General features: G+C 53.2%; 68 non-coding genes across 68 annotated transcripts; 17 read left to right on the plus strand and 51 right to left on the minus strand.

The window, feature by feature from the left end:
- Positions 1-72: 72 nt before the first annotated feature.
- Positions 73-164, minus strand: Trnai-uau. Its single transcript is given in 2 exon segments — positions 73-108; positions 127-164. It is a non-coding gene; the product is annotated as a tRNA-Ile (tRNA).
- A 378-nt stretch (positions 165-542) lies between these two features.
- Trnar-acg lies at positions 543-615 on the plus strand. Its single transcript has one exon. It is a non-coding gene; the product is annotated as a tRNA-Arg (tRNA).
- Positions 616-1,219: 604 nt separating this feature from the next.
- On the minus strand, positions 1,220-1,291 carry Trnad-guc. The gene has a single exon. It is a non-coding gene; the product is annotated as a tRNA-Asp (tRNA).
- A 107-nt stretch (positions 1,292-1,398) lies between these two features.
- Positions 1,399-1,470, minus strand: Trnad-guc. Its single transcript has one exon. It is a non-coding gene; the product is annotated as a tRNA-Asp (tRNA).
- A 107-nt stretch (positions 1,471-1,577) lies between these two features.
- Trnai-uau lies at positions 1,578-1,669 on the minus strand. Its single transcript is given in 2 exon segments — positions 1,578-1,613; positions 1,632-1,669. It is a non-coding gene; the product is annotated as a tRNA-Ile (tRNA).
- A 378-nt stretch (positions 1,670-2,047) lies between these two features.
- On the plus strand, positions 2,048-2,120 carry Trnar-acg. The gene has a single exon. It is a non-coding gene; the product is annotated as a tRNA-Arg (tRNA).
- A 604-nt stretch (positions 2,121-2,724) lies between these two features.
- Trnad-guc lies at positions 2,725-2,796 on the minus strand. The gene has a single exon. It is a non-coding gene; the product is annotated as a tRNA-Asp (tRNA).
- Positions 2,797-2,903: 107 nt separating this feature from the next.
- Positions 2,904-2,975, minus strand: Trnad-guc. The gene has a single exon. It is a non-coding gene; the product is annotated as a tRNA-Asp (tRNA).
- Positions 2,976-3,082: 107 nt separating this feature from the next.
- Trnai-uau lies at positions 3,083-3,174 on the minus strand. Its single transcript is given in 2 exon segments — positions 3,083-3,118; positions 3,137-3,174. It is a non-coding gene; the product is annotated as a tRNA-Ile (tRNA).
- Positions 3,175-3,552: 378 nt separating this feature from the next.
- Trnar-acg lies at positions 3,553-3,625 on the plus strand. The gene has a single exon. It is a non-coding gene; the product is annotated as a tRNA-Arg (tRNA).
- A 604-nt stretch (positions 3,626-4,229) lies between these two features.
- Trnad-guc lies at positions 4,230-4,301 on the minus strand. Its single transcript has one exon. It is a non-coding gene; the product is annotated as a tRNA-Asp (tRNA).
- A 107-nt stretch (positions 4,302-4,408) lies between these two features.
- On the minus strand, positions 4,409-4,480 carry Trnad-guc. The gene has a single exon. It is a non-coding gene; the product is annotated as a tRNA-Asp (tRNA).
- A 107-nt stretch (positions 4,481-4,587) lies between these two features.
- On the minus strand, positions 4,588-4,679 carry Trnai-uau. Its single transcript is given in 2 exon segments — positions 4,588-4,623; positions 4,642-4,679. It is a non-coding gene; the product is annotated as a tRNA-Ile (tRNA).
- Positions 4,680-5,057: 378 nt separating this feature from the next.
- Positions 5,058-5,130, plus strand: Trnar-acg. The gene has a single exon. It is a non-coding gene; the product is annotated as a tRNA-Arg (tRNA).
- Positions 5,131-5,734: 604 nt separating this feature from the next.
- Positions 5,735-5,806, minus strand: Trnad-guc. The gene has a single exon. It is a non-coding gene; the product is annotated as a tRNA-Asp (tRNA).
- A 107-nt stretch (positions 5,807-5,913) lies between these two features.
- Positions 5,914-5,985, minus strand: Trnad-guc. The gene has a single exon. It is a non-coding gene; the product is annotated as a tRNA-Asp (tRNA).
- A 107-nt stretch (positions 5,986-6,092) lies between these two features.
- Positions 6,093-6,184, minus strand: Trnai-uau. Its single transcript is given in 2 exon segments — positions 6,093-6,128; positions 6,147-6,184. It is a non-coding gene; the product is annotated as a tRNA-Ile (tRNA).
- Positions 6,185-6,562: 378 nt separating this feature from the next.
- On the plus strand, positions 6,563-6,635 carry Trnar-acg. The gene has a single exon. It is a non-coding gene; the product is annotated as a tRNA-Arg (tRNA).
- A 604-nt stretch (positions 6,636-7,239) lies between these two features.
- Positions 7,240-7,311, minus strand: Trnad-guc. Its single transcript has one exon. It is a non-coding gene; the product is annotated as a tRNA-Asp (tRNA).
- Positions 7,312-7,418: 107 nt separating this feature from the next.
- Trnad-guc lies at positions 7,419-7,490 on the minus strand. Its single transcript has one exon. It is a non-coding gene; the product is annotated as a tRNA-Asp (tRNA).
- A 107-nt stretch (positions 7,491-7,597) lies between these two features.
- Positions 7,598-7,689, minus strand: Trnai-uau. The gene is given in 2 exon segments: positions 7,598-7,633; positions 7,652-7,689. It is a non-coding gene; the product is annotated as a tRNA-Ile (tRNA).
- A 378-nt stretch (positions 7,690-8,067) lies between these two features.
- On the plus strand, positions 8,068-8,140 carry Trnar-acg. The gene has a single exon. It is a non-coding gene; the product is annotated as a tRNA-Arg (tRNA).
- A 604-nt stretch (positions 8,141-8,744) lies between these two features.
- Positions 8,745-8,816, minus strand: Trnad-guc. Its single transcript has one exon. It is a non-coding gene; the product is annotated as a tRNA-Asp (tRNA).
- A 107-nt stretch (positions 8,817-8,923) lies between these two features.
- On the minus strand, positions 8,924-8,995 carry Trnad-guc. The gene has a single exon. It is a non-coding gene; the product is annotated as a tRNA-Asp (tRNA).
- Positions 8,996-9,102: 107 nt separating this feature from the next.
- On the minus strand, positions 9,103-9,194 carry Trnai-uau. Its single transcript is given in 2 exon segments — positions 9,103-9,138; positions 9,157-9,194. It is a non-coding gene; the product is annotated as a tRNA-Ile (tRNA).
- Positions 9,195-9,572: 378 nt separating this feature from the next.
- Trnar-acg lies at positions 9,573-9,645 on the plus strand. The gene has a single exon. It is a non-coding gene; the product is annotated as a tRNA-Arg (tRNA).
- A 604-nt stretch (positions 9,646-10,249) lies between these two features.
- On the minus strand, positions 10,250-10,321 carry Trnad-guc. Its single transcript has one exon. It is a non-coding gene; the product is annotated as a tRNA-Asp (tRNA).
- Positions 10,322-10,428: 107 nt separating this feature from the next.
- Positions 10,429-10,500, minus strand: Trnad-guc. Its single transcript has one exon. It is a non-coding gene; the product is annotated as a tRNA-Asp (tRNA).
- A 107-nt stretch (positions 10,501-10,607) lies between these two features.
- Positions 10,608-10,699, minus strand: Trnai-uau. The gene is given in 2 exon segments: positions 10,608-10,643; positions 10,662-10,699. It is a non-coding gene; the product is annotated as a tRNA-Ile (tRNA).
- A 378-nt stretch (positions 10,700-11,077) lies between these two features.
- On the plus strand, positions 11,078-11,150 carry Trnar-acg. Its single transcript has one exon. It is a non-coding gene; the product is annotated as a tRNA-Arg (tRNA).
- Positions 11,151-11,754: 604 nt separating this feature from the next.
- Trnad-guc lies at positions 11,755-11,826 on the minus strand. The gene has a single exon. It is a non-coding gene; the product is annotated as a tRNA-Asp (tRNA).
- A 107-nt stretch (positions 11,827-11,933) lies between these two features.
- Positions 11,934-12,005, minus strand: Trnad-guc. The gene has a single exon. It is a non-coding gene; the product is annotated as a tRNA-Asp (tRNA).
- Positions 12,006-12,112: 107 nt separating this feature from the next.
- Trnai-uau lies at positions 12,113-12,204 on the minus strand. Its single transcript is given in 2 exon segments — positions 12,113-12,148; positions 12,167-12,204. It is a non-coding gene; the product is annotated as a tRNA-Ile (tRNA).
- A 378-nt stretch (positions 12,205-12,582) lies between these two features.
- Positions 12,583-12,655, plus strand: Trnar-acg. The gene has a single exon. It is a non-coding gene; the product is annotated as a tRNA-Arg (tRNA).
- Positions 12,656-13,259: 604 nt separating this feature from the next.
- On the minus strand, positions 13,260-13,331 carry Trnad-guc. Its single transcript has one exon. It is a non-coding gene; the product is annotated as a tRNA-Asp (tRNA).
- A 107-nt stretch (positions 13,332-13,438) lies between these two features.
- On the minus strand, positions 13,439-13,510 carry Trnad-guc. The gene has a single exon. It is a non-coding gene; the product is annotated as a tRNA-Asp (tRNA).
- Positions 13,511-13,617: 107 nt separating this feature from the next.
- On the minus strand, positions 13,618-13,709 carry Trnai-uau. The gene is given in 2 exon segments: positions 13,618-13,653; positions 13,672-13,709. It is a non-coding gene; the product is annotated as a tRNA-Ile (tRNA).
- A 378-nt stretch (positions 13,710-14,087) lies between these two features.
- Trnar-acg lies at positions 14,088-14,160 on the plus strand. Its single transcript has one exon. It is a non-coding gene; the product is annotated as a tRNA-Arg (tRNA).
- A 604-nt stretch (positions 14,161-14,764) lies between these two features.
- On the minus strand, positions 14,765-14,836 carry Trnad-guc. Its single transcript has one exon. It is a non-coding gene; the product is annotated as a tRNA-Asp (tRNA).
- A 107-nt stretch (positions 14,837-14,943) lies between these two features.
- On the minus strand, positions 14,944-15,015 carry Trnad-guc. The gene has a single exon. It is a non-coding gene; the product is annotated as a tRNA-Asp (tRNA).
- Positions 15,016-15,122: 107 nt separating this feature from the next.
- Trnai-uau lies at positions 15,123-15,214 on the minus strand. The gene is given in 2 exon segments: positions 15,123-15,158; positions 15,177-15,214. It is a non-coding gene; the product is annotated as a tRNA-Ile (tRNA).
- Positions 15,215-15,592: 378 nt separating this feature from the next.
- Positions 15,593-15,665, plus strand: Trnar-acg. The gene has a single exon. It is a non-coding gene; the product is annotated as a tRNA-Arg (tRNA).
- Positions 15,666-16,269: 604 nt separating this feature from the next.
- Positions 16,270-16,341, minus strand: Trnad-guc. The gene has a single exon. It is a non-coding gene; the product is annotated as a tRNA-Asp (tRNA).
- Positions 16,342-16,448: 107 nt separating this feature from the next.
- Trnad-guc lies at positions 16,449-16,520 on the minus strand. Its single transcript has one exon. It is a non-coding gene; the product is annotated as a tRNA-Asp (tRNA).
- A 107-nt stretch (positions 16,521-16,627) lies between these two features.
- On the minus strand, positions 16,628-16,719 carry Trnai-uau. The gene is given in 2 exon segments: positions 16,628-16,663; positions 16,682-16,719. It is a non-coding gene; the product is annotated as a tRNA-Ile (tRNA).
- Positions 16,720-17,097: 378 nt separating this feature from the next.
- Positions 17,098-17,170, plus strand: Trnar-acg. The gene has a single exon. It is a non-coding gene; the product is annotated as a tRNA-Arg (tRNA).
- A 604-nt stretch (positions 17,171-17,774) lies between these two features.
- On the minus strand, positions 17,775-17,846 carry Trnad-guc. The gene has a single exon. It is a non-coding gene; the product is annotated as a tRNA-Asp (tRNA).
- Positions 17,847-17,953: 107 nt separating this feature from the next.
- Positions 17,954-18,025, minus strand: Trnad-guc. The gene has a single exon. It is a non-coding gene; the product is annotated as a tRNA-Asp (tRNA).
- Positions 18,026-18,132: 107 nt separating this feature from the next.
- On the minus strand, positions 18,133-18,224 carry Trnai-uau. The gene is given in 2 exon segments: positions 18,133-18,168; positions 18,187-18,224. It is a non-coding gene; the product is annotated as a tRNA-Ile (tRNA).
- A 378-nt stretch (positions 18,225-18,602) lies between these two features.
- On the plus strand, positions 18,603-18,675 carry Trnar-acg. The gene has a single exon. It is a non-coding gene; the product is annotated as a tRNA-Arg (tRNA).
- Positions 18,676-19,279: 604 nt separating this feature from the next.
- Positions 19,280-19,351, minus strand: Trnad-guc. Its single transcript has one exon. It is a non-coding gene; the product is annotated as a tRNA-Asp (tRNA).
- A 107-nt stretch (positions 19,352-19,458) lies between these two features.
- Trnad-guc lies at positions 19,459-19,530 on the minus strand. Its single transcript has one exon. It is a non-coding gene; the product is annotated as a tRNA-Asp (tRNA).
- Positions 19,531-19,637: 107 nt separating this feature from the next.
- Trnai-uau lies at positions 19,638-19,729 on the minus strand. The gene is given in 2 exon segments: positions 19,638-19,673; positions 19,692-19,729. It is a non-coding gene; the product is annotated as a tRNA-Ile (tRNA).
- A 378-nt stretch (positions 19,730-20,107) lies between these two features.
- Positions 20,108-20,180, plus strand: Trnar-acg. The gene has a single exon. It is a non-coding gene; the product is annotated as a tRNA-Arg (tRNA).
- Positions 20,181-20,784: 604 nt separating this feature from the next.
- On the minus strand, positions 20,785-20,856 carry Trnad-guc. The gene has a single exon. It is a non-coding gene; the product is annotated as a tRNA-Asp (tRNA).
- A 107-nt stretch (positions 20,857-20,963) lies between these two features.
- Positions 20,964-21,035, minus strand: Trnad-guc. Its single transcript has one exon. It is a non-coding gene; the product is annotated as a tRNA-Asp (tRNA).
- Positions 21,036-21,142: 107 nt separating this feature from the next.
- On the minus strand, positions 21,143-21,234 carry Trnai-uau. The gene is given in 2 exon segments: positions 21,143-21,178; positions 21,197-21,234. It is a non-coding gene; the product is annotated as a tRNA-Ile (tRNA).
- Positions 21,235-21,612: 378 nt separating this feature from the next.
- On the plus strand, positions 21,613-21,685 carry Trnar-acg. The gene has a single exon. It is a non-coding gene; the product is annotated as a tRNA-Arg (tRNA).
- A 604-nt stretch (positions 21,686-22,289) lies between these two features.
- Trnad-guc lies at positions 22,290-22,361 on the minus strand. Its single transcript has one exon. It is a non-coding gene; the product is annotated as a tRNA-Asp (tRNA).
- Positions 22,362-22,468: 107 nt separating this feature from the next.
- Positions 22,469-22,540, minus strand: Trnad-guc. The gene has a single exon. It is a non-coding gene; the product is annotated as a tRNA-Asp (tRNA).
- A 107-nt stretch (positions 22,541-22,647) lies between these two features.
- On the minus strand, positions 22,648-22,739 carry Trnai-uau. The gene is given in 2 exon segments: positions 22,648-22,683; positions 22,702-22,739. It is a non-coding gene; the product is annotated as a tRNA-Ile (tRNA).
- A 378-nt stretch (positions 22,740-23,117) lies between these two features.
- Positions 23,118-23,190, plus strand: Trnar-acg. The gene has a single exon. It is a non-coding gene; the product is annotated as a tRNA-Arg (tRNA).
- A 604-nt stretch (positions 23,191-23,794) lies between these two features.
- Trnad-guc lies at positions 23,795-23,866 on the minus strand. The gene has a single exon. It is a non-coding gene; the product is annotated as a tRNA-Asp (tRNA).
- A 107-nt stretch (positions 23,867-23,973) lies between these two features.
- Trnad-guc lies at positions 23,974-24,045 on the minus strand. The gene has a single exon. It is a non-coding gene; the product is annotated as a tRNA-Asp (tRNA).
- Positions 24,046-24,152: 107 nt separating this feature from the next.
- Trnai-uau lies at positions 24,153-24,244 on the minus strand. The gene is given in 2 exon segments: positions 24,153-24,188; positions 24,207-24,244. It is a non-coding gene; the product is annotated as a tRNA-Ile (tRNA).
- Positions 24,245-24,622: 378 nt separating this feature from the next.
- On the plus strand, positions 24,623-24,695 carry Trnar-acg. The gene has a single exon. It is a non-coding gene; the product is annotated as a tRNA-Arg (tRNA).
- Positions 24,696-25,299: 604 nt separating this feature from the next.
- On the minus strand, positions 25,300-25,371 carry Trnad-guc. The gene has a single exon. It is a non-coding gene; the product is annotated as a tRNA-Asp (tRNA).
- A 107-nt stretch (positions 25,372-25,478) lies between these two features.
- Trnad-guc lies at positions 25,479-25,550 on the minus strand. The gene has a single exon. It is a non-coding gene; the product is annotated as a tRNA-Asp (tRNA).
- Between the last annotated feature and the right edge of the window lie 93 nt (positions 25,551-25,643).

The following is a 25,643-nucleotide window of genomic DNA, read 5'->3' on the forward strand; positions in this document are numbered from 1 at the left end:
ACTCAAATAGCTGATACATCTCAAACCTAGCCTCCTGTTGCTGTCAGAGACAGCTGCTAAGAAATAAAAGTATGCCCCAGGTGAGGCTCGAACTCACAACCCCGGCATTGCTCACGGCTACTGCCTTATAAGTACCGTGCGCTAACCAATTGCGCCACTGGGGCTACAACAGAGTGCTTTCAGTTAGCGGTATTCACTTTGCTGCAATCCAGTGGTGGCCACAGAAACATACGATCGCCACCTGATGCCATACTGCGACTTTGGCACCTGACTACCAATGCTTCGTGCTATTCTTGTTTCATATGCTACGCTTACATGCACATCAACCGGCTCTCGTCGTCGAGAAAACGTGGGAAAACGCGCGCCTTGCCTTCTGCTACCTGTCGAACAGCGAGAGCAGATGCGTGGCAAGCTCTAAGCTCTGCAGGCGCACTGCGGCCACGCAGCTGCACGAAAGGTGCCTTCCTTGGGAGCTTGCTCAGCCATGGAGAACACGTTTCTTAGCGAATTGCACTTGTCTCGTAGAAAGAAATGCTGCCACTGGCCCTGTGGCGCAACGGATAACGCGTCTGACTACGTATCAGAAGATTCCAGGTTCGAATCCTGGCAGGGTCGGCGTTTTGTTAGTTGCCGACGCGTAGCTGGGCAGTGGATTTCGTATGTCGCCGCACCGTGGAGTGCTTTGTTGCTCCTGTGCATCTCGCAGCTGCATGTCGAGTCGATCGTGGTAAATATCGCTGCCTGCAAGCGTCAGCGTAGCGTCAGTCGAGCAAAGTCGAGACAAGTCAAGCTGAGAGCTGTAGGAGATGATACGCAATTAAATACAGGCGTGTGAAAGCGACGCAGACAACACTTTCCAAGTGTCCCACGTCACGTGGCGAAGAGCCGGCGCAACCCCAGGCAGCAGAGTGGCGCAGTGGAAGCGTGCTGGGCCCATAACCCAGAGGTCCGTGGATCGAAACCACGCTCTGCTAAAATTATTTCTTTTGCGGACTATGCCGAGCTCGATTATTACGCCCACAGCGTCGGCTGGGGTGCTTTGATACAGCGTTAACAGCATACCCCGCAGTTCTGAAATGTGAAGAATGCGAGAACCACTTCCTAAGTTGTAGCATTTTTTAAGATTTTGCGCCAACTACACTCCACGATCGCAAAGTTAATGCTCTTACGACCCACATACGCGCAACACTCGAACAGGGTTGTGAGATAAAAATCGCATCTCCCCGGCGGGGAATCGAACCCCGGTCTCCCGCGTGACAGGCGGGGATACTAACCACTATACTACCGAGGATGCGCTGTAGACAGGTGCCTGTGTGCGAGAGATATGGTGCTAGTAGCCGCAAACGACCTACACTAAGTTCGGCGAGTGATAGAGCAGCAATTAAAAATCGGATGTGCCTCCCCGGCGGGGAATCGAACCCCGGTCTCCCGCGTGACAGGCGGGGATACTGACCACTATACTACCGAGGAAGACGCAGCTAGCGTCTCGAATGCACAATTATGTTACTCAAATAGCTGATACATCTCAAACCTAGCCTCCTGTTGCTGTCAGAGACAGCTGCTAAGAAATAAAAGTATGGCCCAGGTGAGGCTCGAACTCACAACCCCGGCATTGCTCACGGCTACTGCCTTATAAGTACCGTGCGCTAACCAATTGCGCCACTGGGGCTACAACAGAGTGCTTTCAGTTAGCGGTATTCACTTTGCTGCAATCCAGTGGTGGCCACAGAAACATACGATCGCCACCTGATGCCATACTGCGACTTTGGCACCTGACTACCAATGCTTCGTGCTATTCTTGTTTCATATGCTACGCTTACATGCACATCAACCGGCTCTCGTCGTCGAGAAAACGTGGGAAAACGCGCGCCTTGCCTTCTGCTACCTGTCGAACAGCGAGAGCAGATGCGTGGCAAGCTCTAAGCTCTGCAGGCGCACTGCGGCCACGCAGCTGCACGAAAGGTACCTTCCTTGGGAGCTTGCTCAGCCATGGAGAACACGTTTCTTAGCGAATTGCACTTGTCTCGTAGAAAGAAATGCTGCCACTGGCCCTGTGGCGCAACGGATAACGCGTCTGACTACGGATCAGAAGATTCCAGGTTCGAATCCTGGCAGGGTCGGCGTTTTGTTAGTTGCCGACGCGTAGCTGGGCAGTGGATTTCGTATGTCGCCGCACCGTGGAGTGCTTTGTTGCTCCTGTGCATCTCGCAGCTGCATGTCGAGTCGATCGTGGTAAATATCGCTGCCTGCAAGCGTCAGCGTAGCGTCAGTCGAGCAAAGTCGAGACAAGTCAAGCTGAGAGCTGTAGGAGGTGATACGCAATTAAATACAGGCGTGTGAAAGCGACGCAGACAACACTTTCCAAGTGTCCCACGTCACGTGGCGAAGAGCCGGCGCAACCCCAGGCAGCAGAGTGGCGCAGTAGAAGCGTGCTGGGCCCATAACCCAGAGGTCCGTGGATCGAAACCACGCTCTGCTAAAATTATTTCTTTTGCGGACTGTGCCGAGCTCGATTATTACGCCCACAGCGTCGGCTGGGGTGCTTTGATACAGCGTTAACAGCATACCCCGCAGTTCTGAAATGTGAAGAATGCGAGAACCACTTCCTAAGTTGTAGCATTTTTTAAGATTTTGCGCCAACTACACTCCACGATCGCAAAGTTAATGCTCTTACGACCCACATACGCGCAACACTCGAACAGGGTTGTGAGATAAAAATCGCATCTCCCCGGCGGGGAATCGAACCCCGGTCTCCCGCGTGACAGGCGGGGATACTAACCACTATACTACCGAGGATGCGCTGTAGACAGGTGCCTGTGTGCGAGAGATATGGTGCTAGTAGCCGCAAACGACCTACACTAAGTTCGGCGAGTGATAGAGCAGCAATTAAAAATCGGATGTGCCTCCCCGGCGGGGAATCGAACCCCGGTCTCCCGCGTGACAGGCGGGGATACTAACCACTATACTACCGAGGAAGACGCAGCTAGCGTCTCGAATGCACAATTATGTTACTCAAATAGCTGATACATCTCAAACCTAGCCTCCTGTTGCTGTCAGAGACAGCTGCTAAGAAATAAAAGTATGCCCCAGGTGAGGCTCGAACTCACAACCCCGGCATTGCTCACGGCTACTGCCTTATAAGTACCGTGCGCTAACCAATTGCGCCACTGGGGCTACAACAGAGTGCTTTCAGTTAGCGGTATTCACTTTGCTGCAATCCAGTGGTGGCCACAGAAACATACGATCGCCACCTGATGCCATACTGCGACTTTGGCACCTGACTACCAATGCTTCGTGCTATTCTTGTTTCATATGCTACGCTTACATGCACATCAACCGGCTCTCGTCGTCGAGAAAACGTGGGAAAACGCGCGCCTTGCCTTCTGCTACCTGTCGAACAGCGAGAGCAGATGCGTGGCAAGCTCTAAGCTCTGCAGGCGCACTGCGGCCACGCAGCTGCACGAAAGGTACCTTCCTTGGGAGCTTGCTCAGCCATGGAGAACACGTTTCTTAGCGAATTGCACTTGTCTCGTAGAAAGAAATGCTGCCACTGGCCCTGTGGCGCAACGGATAACGCGTCTGACTACGGATCAGAAGATTCCAGGTTCGAATCCTGGCAGGGTCGGCGTTTTGTTAGTTGCCGACGCGTAGCTGGGCAGTGGATTTCGTATGTCGCCGCACCGTGGAGTGCTTTGTTGCTCCTGTGCATCTCGCAGCTGCATGTCGAGTCGATCGTGGTAAATATCGCTGCCTGCAAGCGTCAGCGTAGCGTCAGTCGAGCAAAGTCGAGACAAGTCAAGCTGAGAGCTGTAGGAGATGATACGCAATTAAATACAGGCGTGTGAAAGCGACGCAGACAACACTTTCCAAGTGTCCCACGTCACGTGGCGAAGAGCCGGCGCAACCCCAGGCAGCAGAGTGTCGCAGTGGAAGCGTGCTGGGCCCATAACCCAGAGGTCCGTGGATCGAAACCACGCTCTGCTAAAATTATTTCTTTTGCGGACTGTGCCGAGCTCGATTATTACGCCCACAGCGTCGGCTGGGGTGCTTTGATACAGCGTTAACAGCATACCCCGCAGTTCTGAAATGTGAAGAATGCGAGAACCACTTCCTAAGTTGTAGCTTTTTTTAAGATTTTGCGCCAACTACACTCCACGATCGCAAAGTTAATGCTCTTACGACCCACATACGCGCAACACTCGAACAGGGTTGTGAGATAAAAATCGCATCTCCCCGGCGGGGAATCGAACCCCGGTCTCCCGCGTGACAGGCGGGGATACTAACCACTATACTACCGAGGATGCGCTGTAGACAGGTGCCTGTGTGCGAGAGATATGGTGCTAGTAGCCGCAAACGACCTACACTAAGTTCGGCGAGTGATAGAGCAGCAATTAAAAATCGGATGTGCCTCCCCGGCGGGGAATCGAACCCCGGTCTCCCGCGTGACAGGCGGGGATACTGACCACTATACTACCGAGGAAGACGCAGCTAGCGTCTCGAATGCACAATTATGTTACTCAAATAGCTGATACATCTCAAACCTAGCCTCCTGTTGCTGTCAGAGACAGCTGCTAAGAAATAAAAGTATGGCCCAGGTGAGGCTCGAACTCACAACCCCGGCATTGCTCACGGCTACTGCCTTATAAGTACCGTGCGCTAACCAATTGCGCCACTGGGGCTACAACAGAGTGCTTTCAGTTAGCGGTATTCACTTTGCTGCAATCCAGTGGTGGCCACAGAAACATACGATCGCCACCTGATGCCATACTGCGACTTTGGCACCTGACTACCAATGCTTCGTGCTATTCTTGTTTCATATGCTACGCTTACATGCACATCAACCGGCTCTCGTCGTCGAGAAAACGTGGGAAAACGCGCGCCTTGCCTTCTGCTACCTGTCGAACAGCGAGAGCAGATGCGTGGCAAGCTCTAAGCTCTGCAGGCGCACTGCGGCCACGCAGCTGCACGAAAGGTACCTTCCTTGGGAGCTTGCTCAGCCATGGAGAACACGTTTCTTAGCGAATTGCACTTGTCTCGTAGAAAGAAATGCTGCCACTGGCCCTGTGGCGCAACGGATAACGCGTCTGACTACGGATCAGAAGATTCCAGGTTCGAATCCTGGCAGGGTCGGCGTTTTGTTAGTTGCCGACGCGTAGCTGGGCAGTGGATTTCGTATGTCGCCGCACCGTGGAGTGCTTTGTTGCTCCTGTGCATCTCGCAGCTGCATGTCGAGTCGATCGTGGTAAATATCGCTGCCTGCAAGCGTCAGCGTAGCGTCAGTCGAGCAAAGTCGAGACAAGTCAAGCTGAGAGCTGTAGGAGGTGATACGCAATTAAATACAGGCGTGTGAAAGCGACGCAGACAACACTTTCCAAGTGTCCCACGTCACGTGGCGAAGAGCCGGCGCAACCCCAGGCAGCAGAGTGGCGCAGTAGAAGCGTGCTGGGCCCATAACCCAGAGGTCCGTGGATCGAAACCACGCTCTGCTAAAATTATTTCTTTTGCGGACTGTGCCGAGCTCGATTATTACGCCCACAGCGTCGGCTGGGGTGCTTTGATACAGCGTTAACAGCATACCCCGCAGTTCTGAAATGTGAAGAATGCGAGAACCACTTCCTAAGTTGTAGCATTTTTTAAGATTTTGCGCCAACTACACTCCACGATCGCAAAGTTAATGCTCTTACGACCCACATACGCGCAACACTCGAACAGGGTTGTGAGATAAAAATCGCATCTCCCCGGCGGGGAATCGAACCCCGGTCTCCCGCGTGACAGGCGGGGATACTAACCACTATACTACCGAGGATGCGGTGTAGACAGGTGCCTGTGTGCGAGAGATATGGTGCTAGTAGCCGCAAACGACCTACACTAAGTTCGGCGAGTGATAGAGCAGCAATTAAAAATCGGATGTGCCTCCCCGGCGGGGCATCGAACCCCGGTCTCCCGCGTGACAGGCGGGGATACTAACCACTATACTACCGAGGAAGACGCAGCTAGTGTCTCGAATGCACAATTATGTTACTCAAATAGCTGATACATCTCAAACCTAGCCTCCTGTTGCTGTCAGAGACAGCTGCTAAGAAATAAAAGTATGCCCCAGGTGAGGCTCGAACTCACAACCCCGGCATTGCTCACGGCTACTGCCTTATAAGTACCGTGCGCTAACCAATTGCGCCACTGGGGCTACAACAGAGTGCTTTCAGTTAGCGGTATTCACTTTGCTGCAATCCAGTGGTGGCCACAGAAACATACGATCGCCACCTGATGCCATACTGCGACTTTGGCACCTGACTACCAATGCTTCGTGCTATTCTTGTTTCATATGCTACGCTTACATGCACATCAACCGGCTCTCGTCGTCGAGAAAACGTGGGAAAACGCGCGCCTTGCCTTCTGCTACCTGTCGAACAGCGAGAGCAGATGCGTGGCAAGCTCTAAGCTCTGCAGGCGCACTGCGGCCACGCAGCTGCACGAAAGGTGCCTTCCTTGGGAGCTTGCTCAGCCATGGAGAACACGTTTCTTAGCGAATTGCACTTGTCTCGTAGAAAGAAATGCTGCCACTGGCCCTGTGGCGCAACGGATAACGCGTCTGACTACGTATCAGAAGATTCCAGGTTCGAATCCTGGCAGGGTCGGCGTTTTGTTAGTTGCCGACGCGTAGCTGGGCAGTGGATTTCGTATGTCGCCGCACCGTGGAGTGCTTTGTTGCTCCTGTGCATCTCGCAGCTGCATGTCGAGTCGATCGTGGTAAATATCGCTGCCTGCAAGCGTCAGCGTAGCGTCAGTCGAGCAAAGTCGAGACAAGTCAAGCTGAGAGCTGTAGGAGATGATACGCAATTAAATACAGGCGTGTGAAAGCGACGCAGACAACACTTTCCAAGTGTCCCACGTCACGTGGCGAAGAGCCGGTGCAACCCCAGGCAGCAGAGTGGCGCAGTGGAAGCGTGCTGGGCCCATAACCCAGAGGTCCGTGGATCGAAACCACGCTCTGCTAAAATTATTTCTTTTGCGGACTGTGCCGAGCTCGATTATTACGCCCACAGCGTCGGCTGGGGTGCTTTGATACAGCGTTAACAGCATACCCCGCAGTTCTGAAATGTGAAGAATGCGAGAACCACTTCCTAAGTTGTAGCATTTTTTAAGATTTTGCGCCAACTACACTCCACGATCGCAAAGTTAATGCTCTTACGACCCACATACGCGCAACACTCGAACAGGGTTGTGAGATAAAAATCGCATCTCCCCGGCGGGGAATCGAACCCCGGTCTCCCGCGTGACAGGCGGGGATACTAACCACTATACTACCGAGGATGCGCTGTAGACTGGTGCCTGTGTGCGAGAGATATGGTGCTAGTAGCCGCAAACGACCTACACTAAGTTCGGCGAGTGATAGAGCAGCAATTAAAAATCGGATGTGCCTCCCCGGCGGGGAATCGAACCCCGGTCTCCCGCGTGACAGGCGGGGATACTGACCACTATACTACCGAGGAAGACGCAGCTAGCGTCTCGAATGCACAATTAAGTTACTCAAATAGCTGATACATCTCAAACCTAGCCTCCTGTTGCTGTCAGAGACAGCTGCTAAGAAATAAAAGTATGCCCCAGGTGAGGCTCGAACTCACAACCCCGGCATTGCTCACGGCTACTGCCTTATAAGTACCGTGCGCTAACCAATTGCGCCACTGGGGCTACAACAGAGTGCTTTCAGTTAGCGGTATTCACTTTGCTGCAATCCAGTGGTGGCCACAGAAACATACGATCGCCACCTGATGCCATACTGCGACTTTGGCACCTGACTACCAATGCTTCGTGCTATTCTTGTTTCATATGCTACGCTTACATGCACATCAACCGGCTCTCGTCGTCGAGAAAACGTGGGAAAACGCGCGCCTTGCCTTCTGCTACCTGTCGAACAGCGAGAGCAGATGCGTGGCAAGCTCTAAGCTCTGCAGGCGCACTGCGGCCACGCAGCTGCACGAAAGGTACCTTCCTTGGGAGCTTGCTCAGCCATGGAGAACACGTTTCTTAGCGAATTGCACTTGTCTCGTAGACAGAAATGCTGCCACTGGCCCTGTGGCGCAACGGATAACGCGTCTGACTACGGATCAGAAGATTCCAGGTTCGAATCCTGGCAGGGTCGGCGTTTTGTTAGTTGCCGACGCGTAGCTGGGCAGTGGATTTCGTATGTCGCCGCACCGTGGAGTGCTTTGTTGCTCCTGTGCATCTCGCAGCTGCATGTCGAGTCGATCGTGGTAAATATCGCTGCCTGCAAGCGTCAGCGTAGCGTCAGTCGAGCAAAGTCGAGACAAGTCAAGCTGAGAGCTGTAGGAGGTGATACGCAATTAAATACAGGCGTGTGAAAGCGACGCAGACAACACTTTCCAAGTGTCCCACGTCACGTGGCGAAGAGCCGGCGCAACCCCAGGCAGCAGAGTGGCGCAGTGGAAGCGTGCTGGGCCCATAACCCAGAGGTCCGTGGATCGAAACCACGCTCTGCTAAAATTATTTCTTTTGCGGACTGTGCCGAGCTCGATTATTACGCCCACAGCGTCGGCTGGGGTGCTTTGATACAGCGTTAACAGCATACCCCGCAGTTCTGAAATGTGAAGAATGCGAGAACCACTTCCTAAGTTGTAGCATTTTTTAAGATTTTGCGCCAACTACACTCCACGATCGCAAAGTTAATGCTCTTACGACCCACATACGCGCAACACTCGAACAGGGTTGTGAGATAAAAATCGCATCTCCCCGGCGGGGAATCGAACCCCGGTCTCCCGCGTGACAGGCGGGGATACTAACCACTATACTACCGAGGATGCGCTGTAGACAGGTGCCTGTGTGCGAGAGATATGGTGCTAGTAGCCGCAAACGACCTACACTAAGTTCGGCGAGTGATAGAGCAGCAATTAAAAATCGGATGTGCCTCCCCGGCGGGGAATCGAACCCCGGTCTCCCGCGTGACAGGCGGGGATACTAACCACTATACTACCGAGGAAGACGCAGCTAGCGTCTCGAATGCACAATTATGTTACTCAAATAGCTGATACATCTCAAACCTAGCCTCCTGTTGCTGTCAGAGACAGCTGCTAAGAAATAAAAGTATGCCCCAGGTGAGGCTCGAACTCACAACCCCGGCATTGCTCACGGCTACTGCCTTATAAGTACCGTGCGCTAACCAATTGCGCCACTGGGGCTACAACAGAGTGCTTTCAGTTAGCGGTATTCACTTTGCTGCAATCCAGTGGTGGCCACAGAAACATACGATCGCCACCTGATGCCATACTGCGACTTTGGCACCTGACTACCAATGCTTCGTGCTATTCTTGTTTCATATGCTACGCTTACATGCACATCAACCGGCTCTCGTCGTCGAGAAAACGTGGGAAAACGCGCGCCTTGCCTTCTGCTACCTGTCGAACAGCGAGAGCAGATGCGTGGCAAGCTCTAAGCTCTGCAGGCGCACTGCGGCCACGCAGCTGCACGAAAGGTACCTTCCTTGGGAGCTTGCTCAGCCATGGAGAACACGTTTCTTAGCGAATTGCACTTGTCTCGTAGAAAGAAATGCTGCCACTGGCCCTGTGGCGCAACGGATAACGCGTCTGACTACGGATCAGAAGATTCCAGGTTCGAATCCTGGCAGGGTCGGCGTTTTGTTAGTTGCCGACGCGTAGCTGGGCAGTGGATTTCGTATGTCGCCGCACCGTGGAGTGCTTTGTTGCTCCTGTGCATCTCGCAGCTGCATGTCGAGTCGATCGTGGTAAATATCGCTGCCTGCAAGCGTCAGCGTAGCGTCAGTCGAGCAAAGTCGAGACAAGTCAAGCTGAGAGCTGTAGGAGGTGATACGCAATTAAATACAGGCGTGTGAAAGCGACGCAGACAACACTTTCCAAGTGTCCCACGTCACGTGGCGAAGAGCCGGCGCAACCCCAGGCAGCAGAGTGTCGCAGTGGAAGCGTGCTGGGCCCATAACCCAGAGGTCCGTGGATCGAAACCACGCTCTGCTAAAATTATTTCTTTTGCGGACTGTGCCGAGCTCGATTATTACGCCCACAGCGTCGGCTGGGGTGCTTTGATACAGCGTTAACAGCATACCCCGCAGTTCTGAAATGTGAAGAATGCGAGAACCACTTCCTAAGTTGTAGCATTTTTTAAGATTTTGCGCCAACTACACTCCACGATCGCAAAGTTAATGCTCTTACGACCCACATACGCGCAACACTCGAACAGGGTTGTGAGATAAAAATCGCATCTCCCCGGCGGGGAATCGAACCCCGGTCTCCCGCGTGACAGGCGGGGATACTAACCACTATACTACCGAGGATGCGCTGTAGACAGGTGCCTGTGTGCGAGAGATATGGTGCTAGTAGCCGCAAACGACCTACACTAAGTTCGGCGAGTGATAGAGCAGCAATTACAAATCGGATGTGCCTCCCCGGCGGGGAATCGAACCCCGGTCTCCCGCGTGACAGGCGGGGATACTAACCACTATACTACCGAGGAAGACGCAGCTAGCGTCTCGAATGCACAATTATGTTACTCAAATAGCTGATACATCTCAAACCTAGCCTCCTGTTGCTGTCAGAGACAGCTGCTAAGAAATAAAAGTATGCCCCAGGTGAGGCTCGAACTCACAACCCCGGCATTGCTCACGGCTACTGCCTTATAAGTACCGTGCGCTAACCAATTGCGCCACTGGGGCTACAACAGAGTGCTTTCAGTTAGCGGTATTCACTTTGCTGCAATCCAGTGGTGGCCACAGAAACATACGATCGCCACCTGATGCCATACTGCGACTTTGGCACCTGACTACCAATGCTTCGTGCTATTCTTGTTTCATATGCTACGCTTACATGCACATCAACCGGCTCTCGTCGTCGAGAAAACGTGGGAAAACGCGCGCCTTGCCTTCTGCTACCTGTCGAACAGCGAGAGCAGATGCGTGGCAAGCTCTAAGCTCTGCAGGCGCACTGCGGCCACGCAGCTGCACGAAAGGTACCTTCCTTGGGAGCTTGCTCAGCCATGGAGAACACGTTTCTTAGCGAATTGCACTTGTCTCGTAGAAAGAAATGCTGCCACTGGCCCTGTGGCGCAACGGATAACGCGTCTGACTACGGATCAGAAGATTCCAGGTTCGAATCCTGGCAGGGTCGGCGTTTTGTTAGTTGCCGACGCGTAGCTGGGCAGTGGATTTCGTATGTCGCCGCACCGTGGAGTGCTTTGTTGCTCCTGTGCATCTCGCAGCTGCATGTCGAGTCGATCGTGGTAAATATCGCTGCCTGCAAGCGTCAGCGTAGCGTCAGTCGAGCAAAGTCGAGACAAGTCAAGCTGAGAGCTGTAGGAGGTGATACGCAATTAAATACAGGCGTGTGAAAGCGACGCAGACAACACTTTCCAAGTGTCCCACGTCACGTGGCGAAGAGCCGGCGCAACCCCAGGCAGCAGAGTGTCGCAGTGGAAGCGTGCTGGGCCCATAACCCAGAGGTCCGTGGATCGAAACCACGCTCTGCTAAAATTATTTCTTTTGCGGACTGTGCCGAGCTCGATTATTACGCCCACAGCGTCGGCTGGGGTGCTTTGATACAGCGTTAACAGCATACCCCGCAGTTCTGAAATGTGAAGAATGCGAGAACCACTTCCTAAGTTGTAGCATTTTTTAAGATTTTGCGCCAACTACACTCCACGATCGCAAAGTTAATGCTCTTACGACCCACATACGCGCAACACTCGAACAGGGTTGTGAGATAAAAATCGCATCTCCCCGGCGGGGAATCGAACCCCGGTCTCCCGCGTGACAGGCGGGGATACTAACCACTATACTACCGAGGATGCGCTGTAGACAGGTGCCTGTGTGCGAGAGATATGGTGCTAGTAGCCGCAAACGACCTACACTAAGTTCGGCGAGTGATAGAGCAGCAATTAAAAATCGGATGTGCCTCCCCGGCGGGGAATCGAACCCCGGTCTCCCGCGTGACAGGCGGGGATACTAACCACTATACTACCGAGGAAGACGCAGCTAGCGTCTCGAATGCACAATTATGTTACTCAAATAGCTGATACATCTCAAACCTAGCCTCCTGTTGCTGTCAGAGACAGCTGCTAAGAAATAAAAGTATGCCCCAGGTGAGGCTCGAACTCACAACCCCGGCATTGCTCACGGCTACTGCCTTATAAGTACCGTGCGCTAACCAATTGCGCCACTGGGGCTACAACAGAGTGCTTTCAGTTAGCGGTATTCACTTTGCTGCAATCCAGTGGTGGCCACAGAAACATACGATCGCCACCTGATGCCATACTGCGACTTTGGCACCTGACTACCAATGCTTCGTGCTATTCTTGTTTCATATGCTACGCTTACATGCACATCAACCGGCTCTCGTCGTCGAGAAAACGTGGGAAAACGCGCGCCTTGCCTTCTGCTACCTGTCGAACAGCGAGAGCAGATGCGTGGCAAGCTCTAAGCTCTGCAGGCGCACTGCGGCCACGCAGCTGCACGAAAGGTACCTTCCTTGGGAGCTTGCTCAGCCATGGAGAACACGTTTCTTAGCGAATTGCACTTGTCTCGTAGAAAGAAATGCTGCCACTGGCCCTGTGGCGCAACGGATAACGCGTCTGACTACGGATCAGAAGATTCCAGGTTCGAATCCTGGCAGGGTCGGCGTTTTGTTAGTTGCCGACGCGTAGCTGGGCAGTGGATTTCGTATGTCGCCGCACCGTGGAGTGCTTTGTTGCTCCTGTGCATCTCGCAGCTGCATGTCGAGTCGATCGTGGTAAATATCGCTGCCTGCAAGCGTCAGCGTAGCGTCAGTCGAGCAAAGTCGAGACAAGTCAAGCTGAGAGCTGTAGGAGGTGATACGCAATTAAATACAGGCGTGTGAAAGCGACGCAGACAACACTTTCCAAGTGTCCCACGTCACGTGGCGAAGAGCCGGCGCAACCCCAGGCAGCAGAGTGTCGCAGTGGAAGCGTGCTGGGCCCATAACCCAGAGGTCCGTGGATCGAAACCACGCTCTGCTAAAATTATTTCTTTTGCGGACTGTGCCGAGCTCGATTATTACGCCCACAGCGTCGGCTGGGGTGCTTTGATACAGCGTTAACAGCATACCCCGCAGTTCTGAAATGTGAAGAATGCGAGAACCACTTCCTAAGTTGTAGCATTTTTTAAGATTTTGCGCCAACTACACTCCACGATCGCAAAGTTAATGCTCTTACGACCCACATACGCGCAACACTCGAACAGGGTTGTGAGATAAAAATCGCATCTCCCCGGCGGGGAATCGAACCCCGGTCTCCCGCGTGACAGGCGGGGATACTAACCACTATACTACCGAGGATGCGCTGTAGACAGGTGCCTGTGTGCGAGAGATATGGTGCTAGTAGCCGCAAACGACCTACACTAAGTTCGGCGAGTGATAGAGCAGCAATTAAAAATCGGATGTGCCTCCCCGGCGGGGAATCGAACCCCGGTCTCCCGCGTGACAGGCGGGGATACTAACCACTATACTACCGAGGAAGACGCAGCTAGCGTCTCGAATGCACAATTATGTTACTCAAATAGCTGATACATCTCAAACCTAGCCTCCTGTTGCTGTCAGAGACAGCTGCTAAGAAATAAAAGTATGCCCCAGGTGAGGCTCGAACTCACAACCCCGGCATTGCTCACGGCTACTGCCTTATAAGTACCGTGCGCTAACCAATTGCGCCACTGGGGCTACAACAGAGTGCTTTCAGTTAGCGGTATTCACTTTGCTGCAATCCAGTGGTGGCCACAGAAACATACGATCGCCACCTGATGCCATACTGCGACTTTGGCACCTGACTACCAATGCTTCGTGCTATTCTTGTTTCATATGCTACGCTTACATGCACATCAACCGGCTCTCGTCGTCGAGAAAACGTGGGAAAACGCGCGCCTTGCCTTCTGCTACCTGTCGAACAGCGAGAGCAGATGCGTGGCAAGCTCTAAGCTCTGCAGGCGCACTGCGGCCACGCAGCTGCACGAAAGGTACCTTCCTTGGGAGCTTGCTCAGCCATGGAGAACACGTTTCTTAGCGAATTGCACTTGTCTCGTAGAAAGAAATGCTGCCACTGGCCCTGTGGCGCAACGGATAACGCGTCTGACTACGGATCAGAAGATTCCAGGTTCGAATCCTGGCAGGGTCGGCGTTTTGTTAGTTGCCGACGCGTAGCTGGGCAGTGGATTTCGTATGTCGCCGCACCGTGGAGTGCTTTGTTGCTCCTGTGCATCTCGCAGCTGCATGTCGAGTCGATCGTGGTAAATATCGCTGCCTGCAAGCGTCAGCGTAGCGTCAGTCGAGCAAAGTCGAGACAAGTCAAGCTGAGAGCTGTAGGAGATGATACGCAATTAAATACAGGCGTGTGAAAGCGACGCAGACAACACTTTCCAAGTGTCCCACGTCACGTGGCGAAGAGCCGGCGCAACCCCAGGCAGCAGAGTGGCGCAGTGGAAGCGTGCTGGGCCCATAACCCAGAGGTCCGTGGATCGAAACCACGCTCTGCTAAAATTATTTCTTTTGCGGACTGTGCCGAGCTCGATTATTACGCCCACAGCGTCGGCTGGGGTGCTTTGATACAGCGTTAACAGCATACCCCGCAGTTCTGAAATGTGAAGAATGCGAGAACCACTTCCTAAGTTGTAGCATTTTTTAAGATTTTGCGCCAACTACACTCCACGATCGCAAAGTTAATGCTCTTACGACCCACATACGCGCAACACTCGAACAGGGTTGTGAAATAAAAATCGCATCTCCCCGGCGGGGAATCGAACCCCGGTCTCCCGCGTGACAGGCGGGGATACTAACCACTATACTACCGAGGATGCGGTGTAGACAGGTGACTGTGTGCGAGAGATATGGTGCTAGTAGCCGCAAACGACCTACACTAAGTTCGGCGAGTGATAGAGCAGCAATTAAAAATCGGATGTGCCTCCCCGGCGGGGAATCGAACCCCGGTCTCCCGCGTGACAGGCGGGGATACTAACCACTATACTACCGAGGAAGACGCAGCTAGCGTCTCGAATGCACAATTATGTTACTCAAATAGCTGATACATCTCAAACCTAGCCTCCTGTTGCTGTCAGAGACAGCTGCTAAGAAATAAAAGTATGCCCCAGGTGAGGCTCGAACTCACAACCCCGGCATTGCTCACGGCTACTGCCTTATAAGTACCGTGCGCTAACCAATTGCGCCACTGGGGCTACAACAGAGTGCTTTCAGTTAGCGGTATTCACTTTGCTGCAATCCAGTGGTGGCCACAGAAACATACGATCGCCACCTGATGCCATACTGCGACTTTGGCACCTGACTACCAATGCTTCGTGCTATTCTTGTTTCATATGCTACGCTTACATGCACATCAACCGGCTCTCGTCGTCGAGAAAACGTGGGAAAACGCGCGCCTTGCCTTCTGCTACCTGTCGAACAGCGAGAGCAGATGCGTGGCAAGCTCTAAGCTCTGCAGGCGCACTGCGGCCACGCAGCTGCACGAAAGGTACCTTCCTTGGGAGCTTGCTCAGCCATGGAGAACACGTTTCTTAGCGAATTGCACTTGTCTCGTAGAAAGAAATGCTGCCACTGGCCCTGTGGCGCAACGGATAACGCGTCTGACTACGGATCAGAAGATTCCAGGTTCGAATCCTGGCAGGGTCGGCGTTTTGTTAGTTGCCGACGCGTAGCTGGGCAGTGGATTTCGTATGTCGCCGCACCGTGGAGTGCTTTGTTGCTCCTGTGCATCTCGCAGCTGCATGTCGAGTCGATCGTGGTAAATATCGCTGCCTGCAAGCGTCAGCGTAGCGTCAGTCGAGCAAAGTCGAGACAAGTCAAGCTGAGAGCTGTAGGAGATGATACGCAATTAAATACAGGCGTGTGAAAGCGACGCAGACAACACTTTCCAAGTGTCCCACGTCACGTGGCGAAGAGCCGGCGCAACCCCAGGCAGCAGAGTGGCGCAGTGGAAGCGTGCTGGGCCCATAACCCAGAGGTCCGTGGATCGAAACCACGCTCTGCTAAAATTATTTCTTTTGCGGACTGTGCCGAGCTCGATTATTACGCCCACAGCGTCGGCTGGGGTGCTTTGATACAGCGTTAACAGCATACCACGCAGCTCTGAAATGTGAAGAATGCGAGAACCACTTCCTAAGTTGTAGCATTTTTTAAGATTTTGCGCCAACTACACTCCACGATCGCAAAGTTAATGCTCTTACGACCCACATACGCGCAACACTCGAACAGGGTTGTGAGATAAAAATCGCATCTCCCCGGCGGGGAATCGAACCCCGGTCTCCCGCGTGACAGGCGGGGATACTAACCACTATACTACCGAGGATGCGCTGTAGACAGGTGCCTGTGTGCGAGAGATATGGTGCTAGTAGCCGCAAACGACCTACACTAAGTTCGGCGAGTGATAGAGCAGCAATTAAAAATCGGATGTGCCTCCCCGGCGGGGAATCGAACCCCGGTCTCCCGCGTGACAGGCGGGGATACTGACCACTATACTACCGAGGAAGACGCAGCTAGCGTCTCGAATGCACAATTATGTTACTCAAATAGCTGATACATCTCAAACCTAGCCTCCTGTTGCTGTCAGAGACAGCTGCTAAGAAATAAAAGTATGGCCCAGGTGAGGCTCGAACTCACAACCCCGGCATTGCTCACGGCTACTGCCTTATAAGTACCGTGCGCTAACCAATTGCGCCACTGGGGCTACAACAGAGTGCTTTCAGTTAGCGGTATTCACTTTGCTGCAATCCAGTGGTGGCCACAGAAACATACGATCGCCACCTGATGCCATACTGCGACTTTGGCACCTGACTACCAATGCTTCGTGCTATTCTTGTTTCATATGCTACGCTTACATGCACATCAACCGGCTCTCGTCGTCGAGAAAACGTGGGAAAGCGCGCGCCTTGCCTTCTGCTACCTGTCGAACAGCGAGAGCAGATGCGTGGCAAGCTCTAAGCTCTGCAGGCGCACTGCGGCCACGCAGCTGCACGAAAGGTACCTTCCTTGGGAGCTTGCTCAGCCATGGAGAACACGTTTCTTAGCGAATTGCACTTGTCTCGTAGAAAGAAATGCTGCCACTGGCCCTGTGGCGCAACGGATAACGCGTCTGACTACGGATCAGAAGATTCCAGGTTCGAATCCTGGCAGGGTCTGCGTTTTGTTAGTTGCCGACGCGTAGCTGGGCAGTGGATTTCGTATGTCGCCGCACCGTGGAGTGCTTTGTTGCTCCTGTGCATCTCGCAGCTGCATGTCGAGTCGATCGTGGTAAATATCGCTGCCTGCAAGCGTCAGCGTAGCGTCAGTCGAGCAAAGTCGAGACAAGTCAAGCTGAGAGCTGTAGGAGATGATACGCAATTAAATACAGGCGTGTGAAAGCGACGCAGACAACACTTTCCAAGTGTCCCACGTCACGTGGCGAAGAGCCGGCGCAACCCCAGGCAGAAGAGTGGCGCAGTGGAAGCGTGCTGGGCCCATAACCCAGAGGGCCGTGGATCGAAACCACGCTCTGCTAAAATTATTTCTTTTGCGGACTGTGCCGAGCTCGATTATTACGCCCACAGCGTCGGCTGGGGTGCTTTGATACAGCGTTAACAGCATACCCCGCAGTTCTGAAATGTGAAGAATGCGAGAACCACTTCCTAAGTTGTAGCATTTTTTAAGATTTTGCGCCAACTACACTCCACGATCGCAAAGTTAATGCTCTTACGACCCACATACGCGCAACACTCGAACAGGGTTGTGAGATAAAAATCGCATCTCCCCAGCGGGGAATCGAACCCCGGTCTCCCGCGTGACAGGCGGGGATACTAACCACTATACTACCGAGGATGCGCTGTAGACAGGTGCCTGTGTGCGAGAGATATGGTGCTAGTAGCCGCAAACGACCTACACTAAGTTCGGCGAGTGATAGAGCAGCAATTAAAAATCGGATGTGCCTCCCCGGCGGGGAATCGAACCCCGGTCTCCCGCGTGACAGGCGGGGATACTGACCACTATACTACCGAGGAAGACGCAGCTAGCGTCTCGAATGCACAATTATGTTACTCAAATAGCTGATACATCTCAAACCTAGCCTCCTGTTGCTGTCAGAGACAGCTGCTAAGAAATAAAAGTATGGCCCAGGTGAGGCTCGAACTCACAACCCCGGCATTGCTCACGGCTACTGCCTTATAAGTACCGTGCGCTAACCAATTGCGCCACTGGGGCTACAACAGAGTGCTTTCAGTTAGCGGTATTCACTTTGCTGCAATCCAGTGGTGGCCACAGAAACATACGATCGCCACCTGATGCCATACTGCGACTTTGGCACCTGACTACCAATGCTTCGTGCTATTCATGTTTCATATGCTACGCTTACATGCACATCAACCGGCTCTCGTCGTCGAGAAAACGTGGGAAAACGCGCGCCTTGCCTTCTGCTACCTGTCGAACAGCGAGAGCAGATGCGTGGCAAGCTCTAAGCTCTGCAGGCGCACTGCGGCCACGCAGCTGCACGAAAGGTACCTTCCTTGGGAGCTTGCTCAGCCATGGAGAACACGTTTCTTAGCGAATTGCACTTGTCTCGTAGAAAGAAATGCTGCCACTGGCCCTGTGGCGCAACGGATAACGCGTCTGACTACGGATCAGAAGATTCCAGGTTCGAATCCTGGCAGGGTCGGCGTTTTGTTAGTTGCCGACGCGTAGCTGGGCAGTGGATTTCGTATGTCGCCGCACCGTGGAGTGCTTTGTTGCTCCTGTGCATCTCGCAGCTGCATGTCGAGTCGATCGTGGTAAATATCGCTGCCTGCAAGCGTCAGCGTAGCGTCAGTCGAGCAAAGTCGAGACAAGTCAAGCTGAGAGCTGTAGGAGGTGATACGCAATTAAATACAGGCGTGTGAAAGCGACGCAGACAACACTTTCCAAGTGTCCCACGTCACGTGGCGAAGAGCCGGCGCAACCCCAGGCAGCAGAGTGGCGCAGTGGAAGCGTGCTGGGCCCATAACCCAGAGGTCCGTGGATCGAAACCACGCTCTGCTAAAATTATTTCTTTTGCGGACTGTGCCGAGCTCGATTATTACGCCCACAGCGTCGGCTGGGGTGCTTTGATACAGCGTTAACAGCATACCCCGCAGTTCTGAAATGTGAAGAATGCGAGAACCACTTCCTAAGTTGTAGCATTTTTTAAGATTTTGCGCCAACTACACTCCACGATCGCAAAGTTAATGCTCTTACGACCCACATACGCGCAACACTCGAACAGGGTTGTGAGATAAAAATCGCATCTCCCCGGCGGGGAATCGAACCCCGGTCTCCCGCGTGACAGGCGGGGATACTAACCACTATACTACCGAGGATGCGGTGTAGACAGGTGCCTGTGTGCGAGAGATATGGTGCTAGTAGCCGCAAACGACCTACACTAAGTTCGGCGAGTGATAGAGCAGCAATTAAAAATCGGATGTGCCTCCCCGGCGGGGAATCGAACCCCGGTCTCCCGCGTGACAGGCGGGGATACTAACCACTATACTACCGAGGAAGACGCAGCTAGTGTCTCGAATGCACAATTATGTTACTCAAATAGCTGATACATCTCAAACCTAGCCTCCTGTTGCTGTCAGAGACAGCTGCTAAGAAATAAAAGTATGGCCCAGGTGAGGCTCGAACTCACAACCCCGGCATTGCTCACGGCTACTGCCTTATAAGTACCGTGCGCTAACCAATTGCGCCACTGGGGCTACAACAGAGTGCTTTCAGTTAGCGGTATTCACTTTGCTGCAATCCAGTGGTGGCCACAGAAACATACGATCGCCACCTGATGCCATACTGCGACTTTGGCACCTGACTACCAATGCTTCGTGCTATTCTTGTTTCATATGCTACGCTTACATGCACATCAACCGGCTCTCGTCGTCGAGAAAACGTGGGAAAACGCGCGCCTTGCCTTCTGCTACCTGTCGAACAGCGAGAGCAGATGCGTGGCAAGCTCTAAGCTCTGCAGGCGCACTGCGGCCACGCAGCTGCACGAAAGGTGCCTTCCTTGGGAGCTTGCTCAGCCATGGAGAACACGTTTCTTAGCGAATTGCACTTGTCTCGTAGAAAGAAATGCTGCCACTGGCCCTGTGGCGCAACGGATAACGCGTCTGACTACGTATCAGAAGATTCCAGGTTCGAATCCTGGCAGGGTCGGCGTTTTGTTAGTTGCCGACGCGTAGCTGGGCAGTGGATTTCGTATGTCGCCGCACCGTGGAGTGCTTTGTTGCTCCTGTGCATCTCGCAGCTGCATGTCGAGTCGATCGTGGTAAATATCGCTGCCTGCAAGCGTCAGCGTAGCGTCAGTCGAGCAAAGTCGAGACAAGTCAAGCTGAGAGCTGTAGGAGATGATACGCAATTAAATACAGGCGTGTGAAAGCGACGCAGACAACACTTTCCAAGTGTCCCACGTCACGTGGCGAAGAGCCGGCGCAACCCCAGGCAGCAGAGTGGCGCAGTGGAAGCGTGCTGGGCCCATAACCCAGAGGTCCGTGGATCGAAACCACGCTCTGCTAAAATTATTTCTTTTGCGGACTGTGCCGAGCTCGATTATTACGCCCACAGCGTCGGCTGGGGTGCTTTGATACAGCGTTAACAGCATACCCCGCAGTTCTGAAATGTGAAGAATGCGAGAACCACTTCCTAAGTTGTAGCATTTTTTAAGATTTTGCGCCAACTACACTCCACGATCGCAAAGTTAATGCTCTTACGACCCACATACGCGCAACACTCGAACAGGGTTGTGAGATAAAAATCGCATCTCCCCGGCGGGGAATCGAACCCCGGTCTCCCGCGTGACAGGCGGGGATACTAACCACTATACTACCGAGGATGCGCTGTAGACAGGTGCCTGTGTGCGAGAGATATGGTGCTAGTAGCCGCAAACGACCTACACTAAGTTCGGCGAGTGATAGAGCAGCAATTAAAAATCGGATGTGCCTCCCCGGCGGGGAATCGAACCCCGGTCTCCCGCGTGACAGGCGGGGATACTAACCACTATACTACCGAGGAAGACGCAGCTAGTGTCTCGAATGCACAATTATGTTACTCAAATAGCTGATACATCTCAAACCTAGCCTCCTGTTGCTGTCAGAGACAGCTGCTAAGAAATAAAAGTATGCCCCAGGTGAGGCTCGAACTCACAACCCCGGCATTGCTCACGGCTACTGCCTTATAAGTACCGTGCGCTAACCAATTGCGCCACTGGGGCTACAACAGAGTGCTTTCAGTTAGCGGTATTCACTTTGCTGCAATCCAGTGGTGGCCACAGAAACATACGATCGCCACCTGATGCCATACTGCGACTTTGGCACCTGACTACCAATGCTTCGTGCTATTCTTGTTTCATATGCTACGCTTACATGCACATCAACCGGCTCTCGTCGTCGAGAAAACGTGGGAAAACGCGCGCCTTGCCTTCTGCTACCTGTCGAACAGCGAGAGCAGATGCGTGGCAAGCTCTAAGCTCTGCAGGCGCACTGCGGCCACGCAGCTGCACGAAAGGTGCCTTCCTTGGGAGCTTGCTCAGCCATGGAGAACACGTTTCTTAGCGAATTGCACTTGTCTCGTAGAAAGAAATGCTGCCACTGGCCCTGTGGCGCAACGGATAACGCGTCTGACTACGTATCAGAAGATTCCAGGTTCGAATCCTGGCAGGGTCGGCGTTTTGTTAGTTGCCGACGCGTAGCTGGGCAGTGGATTTCGTATGTCGCCGCACCGTGGAGTGCTTTGTTGCTCCTGTGCATCTCGCAGCTGCATGTCGAGTCGATCGTGGTAAATATCGCTGCCTGCAAGCGTCAGCGTAGCGTCAGTCGAGCAAAGTCGAGACAAGTCAAGCTGAGAGCTGTAGGAGATGATACGCAATTAAATACAGGCGTGTGAAAGCGACGCAGACAACACTTTCCAAGTGTCCCACGTCACGTGGCGAAGAGCCGGCGCAACCCCAGGCAGCAGAGTGGCGCAGTGGAAGCGTGCTGGGCCCATAACCCAGAGGTCCGTGGATCGAAACCACGCTCTGCTAAAATTATTTCTTTTGCGGACTATGCCGAGCTCGATTATTACGCCCACAGCGTCGGCTGGGGTGCTTTGATACAGCGTTAACAGCATACCCCGCAGTTCTGAAATGTGAAGAATGCGAGAACCACTTCCTAAGTTGTAGCATTTTTTAAGATTTTGCGCCAACTACACTCCACGATCGCAAAGTTAATGCTCTTACGACCCACATACGCGCAACACTCGAACAGGGTTGTGAGATAAAAATCGCATCTCCCCGGCGGGGAATCGAACCCCGGTCTCCCGCGTGACAGGCGGGGATACTAACCACTATACTACCGAGGATGCGCTGTAGACAGGTGCCTGTGTGCGAGAGATATGGTGCTAGTAGCCGCAAACGACCTACACTAAGTTCGGCGAGTGATAGAGCAGCAATTAAAAATCGGATGTGCCTCCCCGGCGGGGAATCGAACCCCGGTCTCCCGCGTGACAGGCGGGGATACTGACCACTATACTACCGAGGAAGACGCAGCTAGCGTCTCGAATGCACAATTATGTTACTCAAATAGCTGATACATCTCAAACCTAGCCTCCTGTTGCTGTCAGAGACAGCTGCTAAGAAATAAAAGTATGGCCCAGGTGAGGCTCGAACTCACAACCCCGGCATTGCTCACGGCTACTGCCTTATAAGTACCGTGCGCTAACCAATTGCGCCACTGGGGCTACAACAGAGTGCTTTCAGTTAGCGGTATTCACTTTGCTGCAATCCAGTGGTGGCCACAGAAACATACGATCGCCACCTGATGCCATACTGCGACTTTGGCACCTGACTACCAATGCTTCGTGCTATTCTTGTTTCATATGCTACGCTTACATGCACATCAACCGGCTCTCGTCGTCGAGAAAACGTGGGAAAACGCGCGCCTTGCCTTCTGCTACCTGTCGAACAGCGAGAGCAGATGCGTGGCAAGCTCTAAGCTCTGCAGGCGCACTGCGGCCACGCAGCTGCACGAAAGGTACCTTCCTTGGGAGCTTGCTCAGCCATGGAGAACACGTTTCTTAGCGAATTGCACTTGTCTCGTAGAAAGAAATGCTGCCACTGGCCCTGTGGCGCAACGGATAACGCGTCTGACTACGGATCAGAAGATTCCAGGTTCGAATCCTGGCAGGGTCGGCGTTTTGTTAGTTGCCGACGCGTAGCTGGGCAGTGGATTTCGTATGTCGCCGCACCGTGGAGTGCTTTGTTGCTCCTGTGCATCTCGCAGCTGCATGTCGAGTCGATCGTGGTAAATATCGCTGCCTGCAAGCGTCAGCGTAGCGTCAGTCGAGCAAAGTCGAGACAAGTCAAGCTGAGAGCTGTAGGAGGTGATACGCAATTAAATACAGGCGTGTGAAAGCGACGCAGACAACACTTTCCAAGTGTCCCACGTCACGTGGCGAAGAGCCGGCGCAACCCCAGGCAGCAGAGTGGCGCAGTAGAAGCGTGCTGGGCCCATAACCCAGAGGTCCGTGGATCGAAACCACGCTCTGCTAAAATTATTTCTTTTGCGGACTGTGCCGAGCTCGATTATTACGCCCACAGCGTCGGCTGGGGTGCTTTGATACAGCGTTAACAGCATACCCCGCAGTTCTGAAATGTGAAGAATGCGAGAACCACTTCCTAAGTTGTAGCATTTTTTAAGATTTTGCGCCAACTACACTCCACGATCGCAAAGTTAATGCTCTTACGACCCACATACGCGCAACACTCGAACAGGGTTGTGAGATAAAAATCGCATCTCCCCGGCGGGGAATCGAACCCCGGTCTCCCGCGTGACAGGCGGGGATACTAACCACTATACTACCGAGGATGCGCTGTAGACAGGTGCCTGTGTGCGAGAGATATGGTGCTAGTAGCCGCAAACGACCTACACTAAGTTCGGCGAGTGATAGAGCAGCAATTAAAAATCGGATGTGCCTCCCCGGCGGGGAATCGAACCCCGGTCTCCCGCGTGACAGGCGGGGATACTAACCACTATACTACCGAGGAAGACGCAGCTAGCGTCTCGAATGCACAATTATGTTACTCAAATAGCTGATACATCTCAAACCTAGCCTCCTGTTGCTGTCAGAGACAGCTGCTAAGAAATAAAAGTATGCCCCAGGTGAGGCTCGAACTCACAACCCCGGCATTGCTCACGGCTACTGCCTTATAAGTACCGTGCGCTAACCAATTGCGCCACTGGGGCTACAACAGAGTGCTTTCAGTTAGCGGTATTCACTTTGCTGCAATCCAGTGGTGGCCACAGAAACATACGATCGCCACCTGATGCCATACTGCGACTTTGGCACCTGACTACCAATGCTTCGTGCTATTCTTGTTTCATATGCTACGCTTACATGCACATCAACCGGCTCTCGTCGTCGAGAAAACGTGGGAAAACGCGCGCCTTGCCTTCTGCTACCTGTCGAACAGCGAGAGCAGATGCGTGGCAAGCTCTAAGCTCTGCAGGCGCACTGCGGCCACGCAGCTGCACGAAAGGTACCTTCCTTGGGAGCTTGCTCAGCCATGGAGAACACGTTTCTTAGCGAATTGCACTTGTCTCGTAGAAAGAAATGCTGCCACTGGCCCTGTGGCGCAACGGATAACGCGTCTGACTACGGATCAGAAGATTCCAGGTTCGAATCCTGGCAGGGTCGGCGTTTTGTTAGTTGCCGACGCGTAGCTGGGCAGTGGATTTCGTATGTCGCCGCACCGTGGAGTGCTTTGTTGCTCCTGTGCATCTCGCAGCTGCATGTCGAGTCGATCGTGGTAAATATCGCTGCCTGCAAGCGTCAGCGTAGCGTCAGTCGAGCAAAGTCGAGACAAGTCAAGCTGAGAGCTGTAGGAGATGATACGCAATTAAATACAGGCGTGTGAAAGCGACGCAGACAACACTTTCCAAGTGTCCCACGTCACGTGGCGAAGAGCCGGCGCAACCCCAGGCAGCAGAGTGTCGCAGTGGAAGCGTGCTGGGCCCATAACCCAGAGGTCCGTGGATCGAAACCACGCTCTGCTAAAATTATTTCTTTTGCGGACTGTGCCGAGCTCGATTATTACGCCCACAGCGTCGGCTGGGGTGCTTTGATACAGCGTTAACAGCATACCCCGCAGTTCTGAAATGTGAAGAATGCGAGAACCACTTCCTAAGTTGTAGCTTTTTTTAAGATTTTGCGCCAACTACACTCCACGATCGCAAAGTTAATGCTCTTACGACCCACATACGCGCAACACTCGAACAGGGTTGTGAGATAAAAATCGCATCTCCCCGGCGGGGAATCGAACCCCGGTCTCCCGCGTGACAGGCGGGGATACTAACCACTATACTACCGAGGATGCGCTGTAGACAGGTGCCTGTGTGCGAGAGATATGGTGCTAGTAGCCGCAAACGACCTACACTAAGTTCGGCGAGTGATAGAGCAGCAATTAAAAATCGGATGTGCCTCCCCGGCGGGGAATCGAACCCCGGTCTCCCGCGTGACAGGCGGGGATACTGACCACTATACTACCGAGGAAGACGCAGCTAGCGTCTCGAATGCACAATTATGTTACTCAAATAGCTGATACATCTCAAACCTAGCCTCCTGTTGCTGTCAGAGACAGCTGCT

This window comes from Schistocerca piceifrons, chromosome 8 (genome assembly GCF_021461385.2).
Source record: "Schistocerca piceifrons isolate TAMUIC-IGC-003096 chromosome 8, iqSchPice1.1, whole genome shotgun sequence".
In the NCBI taxonomy this organism is placed as follows: Eukaryota; Metazoa; Arthropoda; class Insecta; order Orthoptera; family Acrididae; genus Schistocerca; species Schistocerca piceifrons.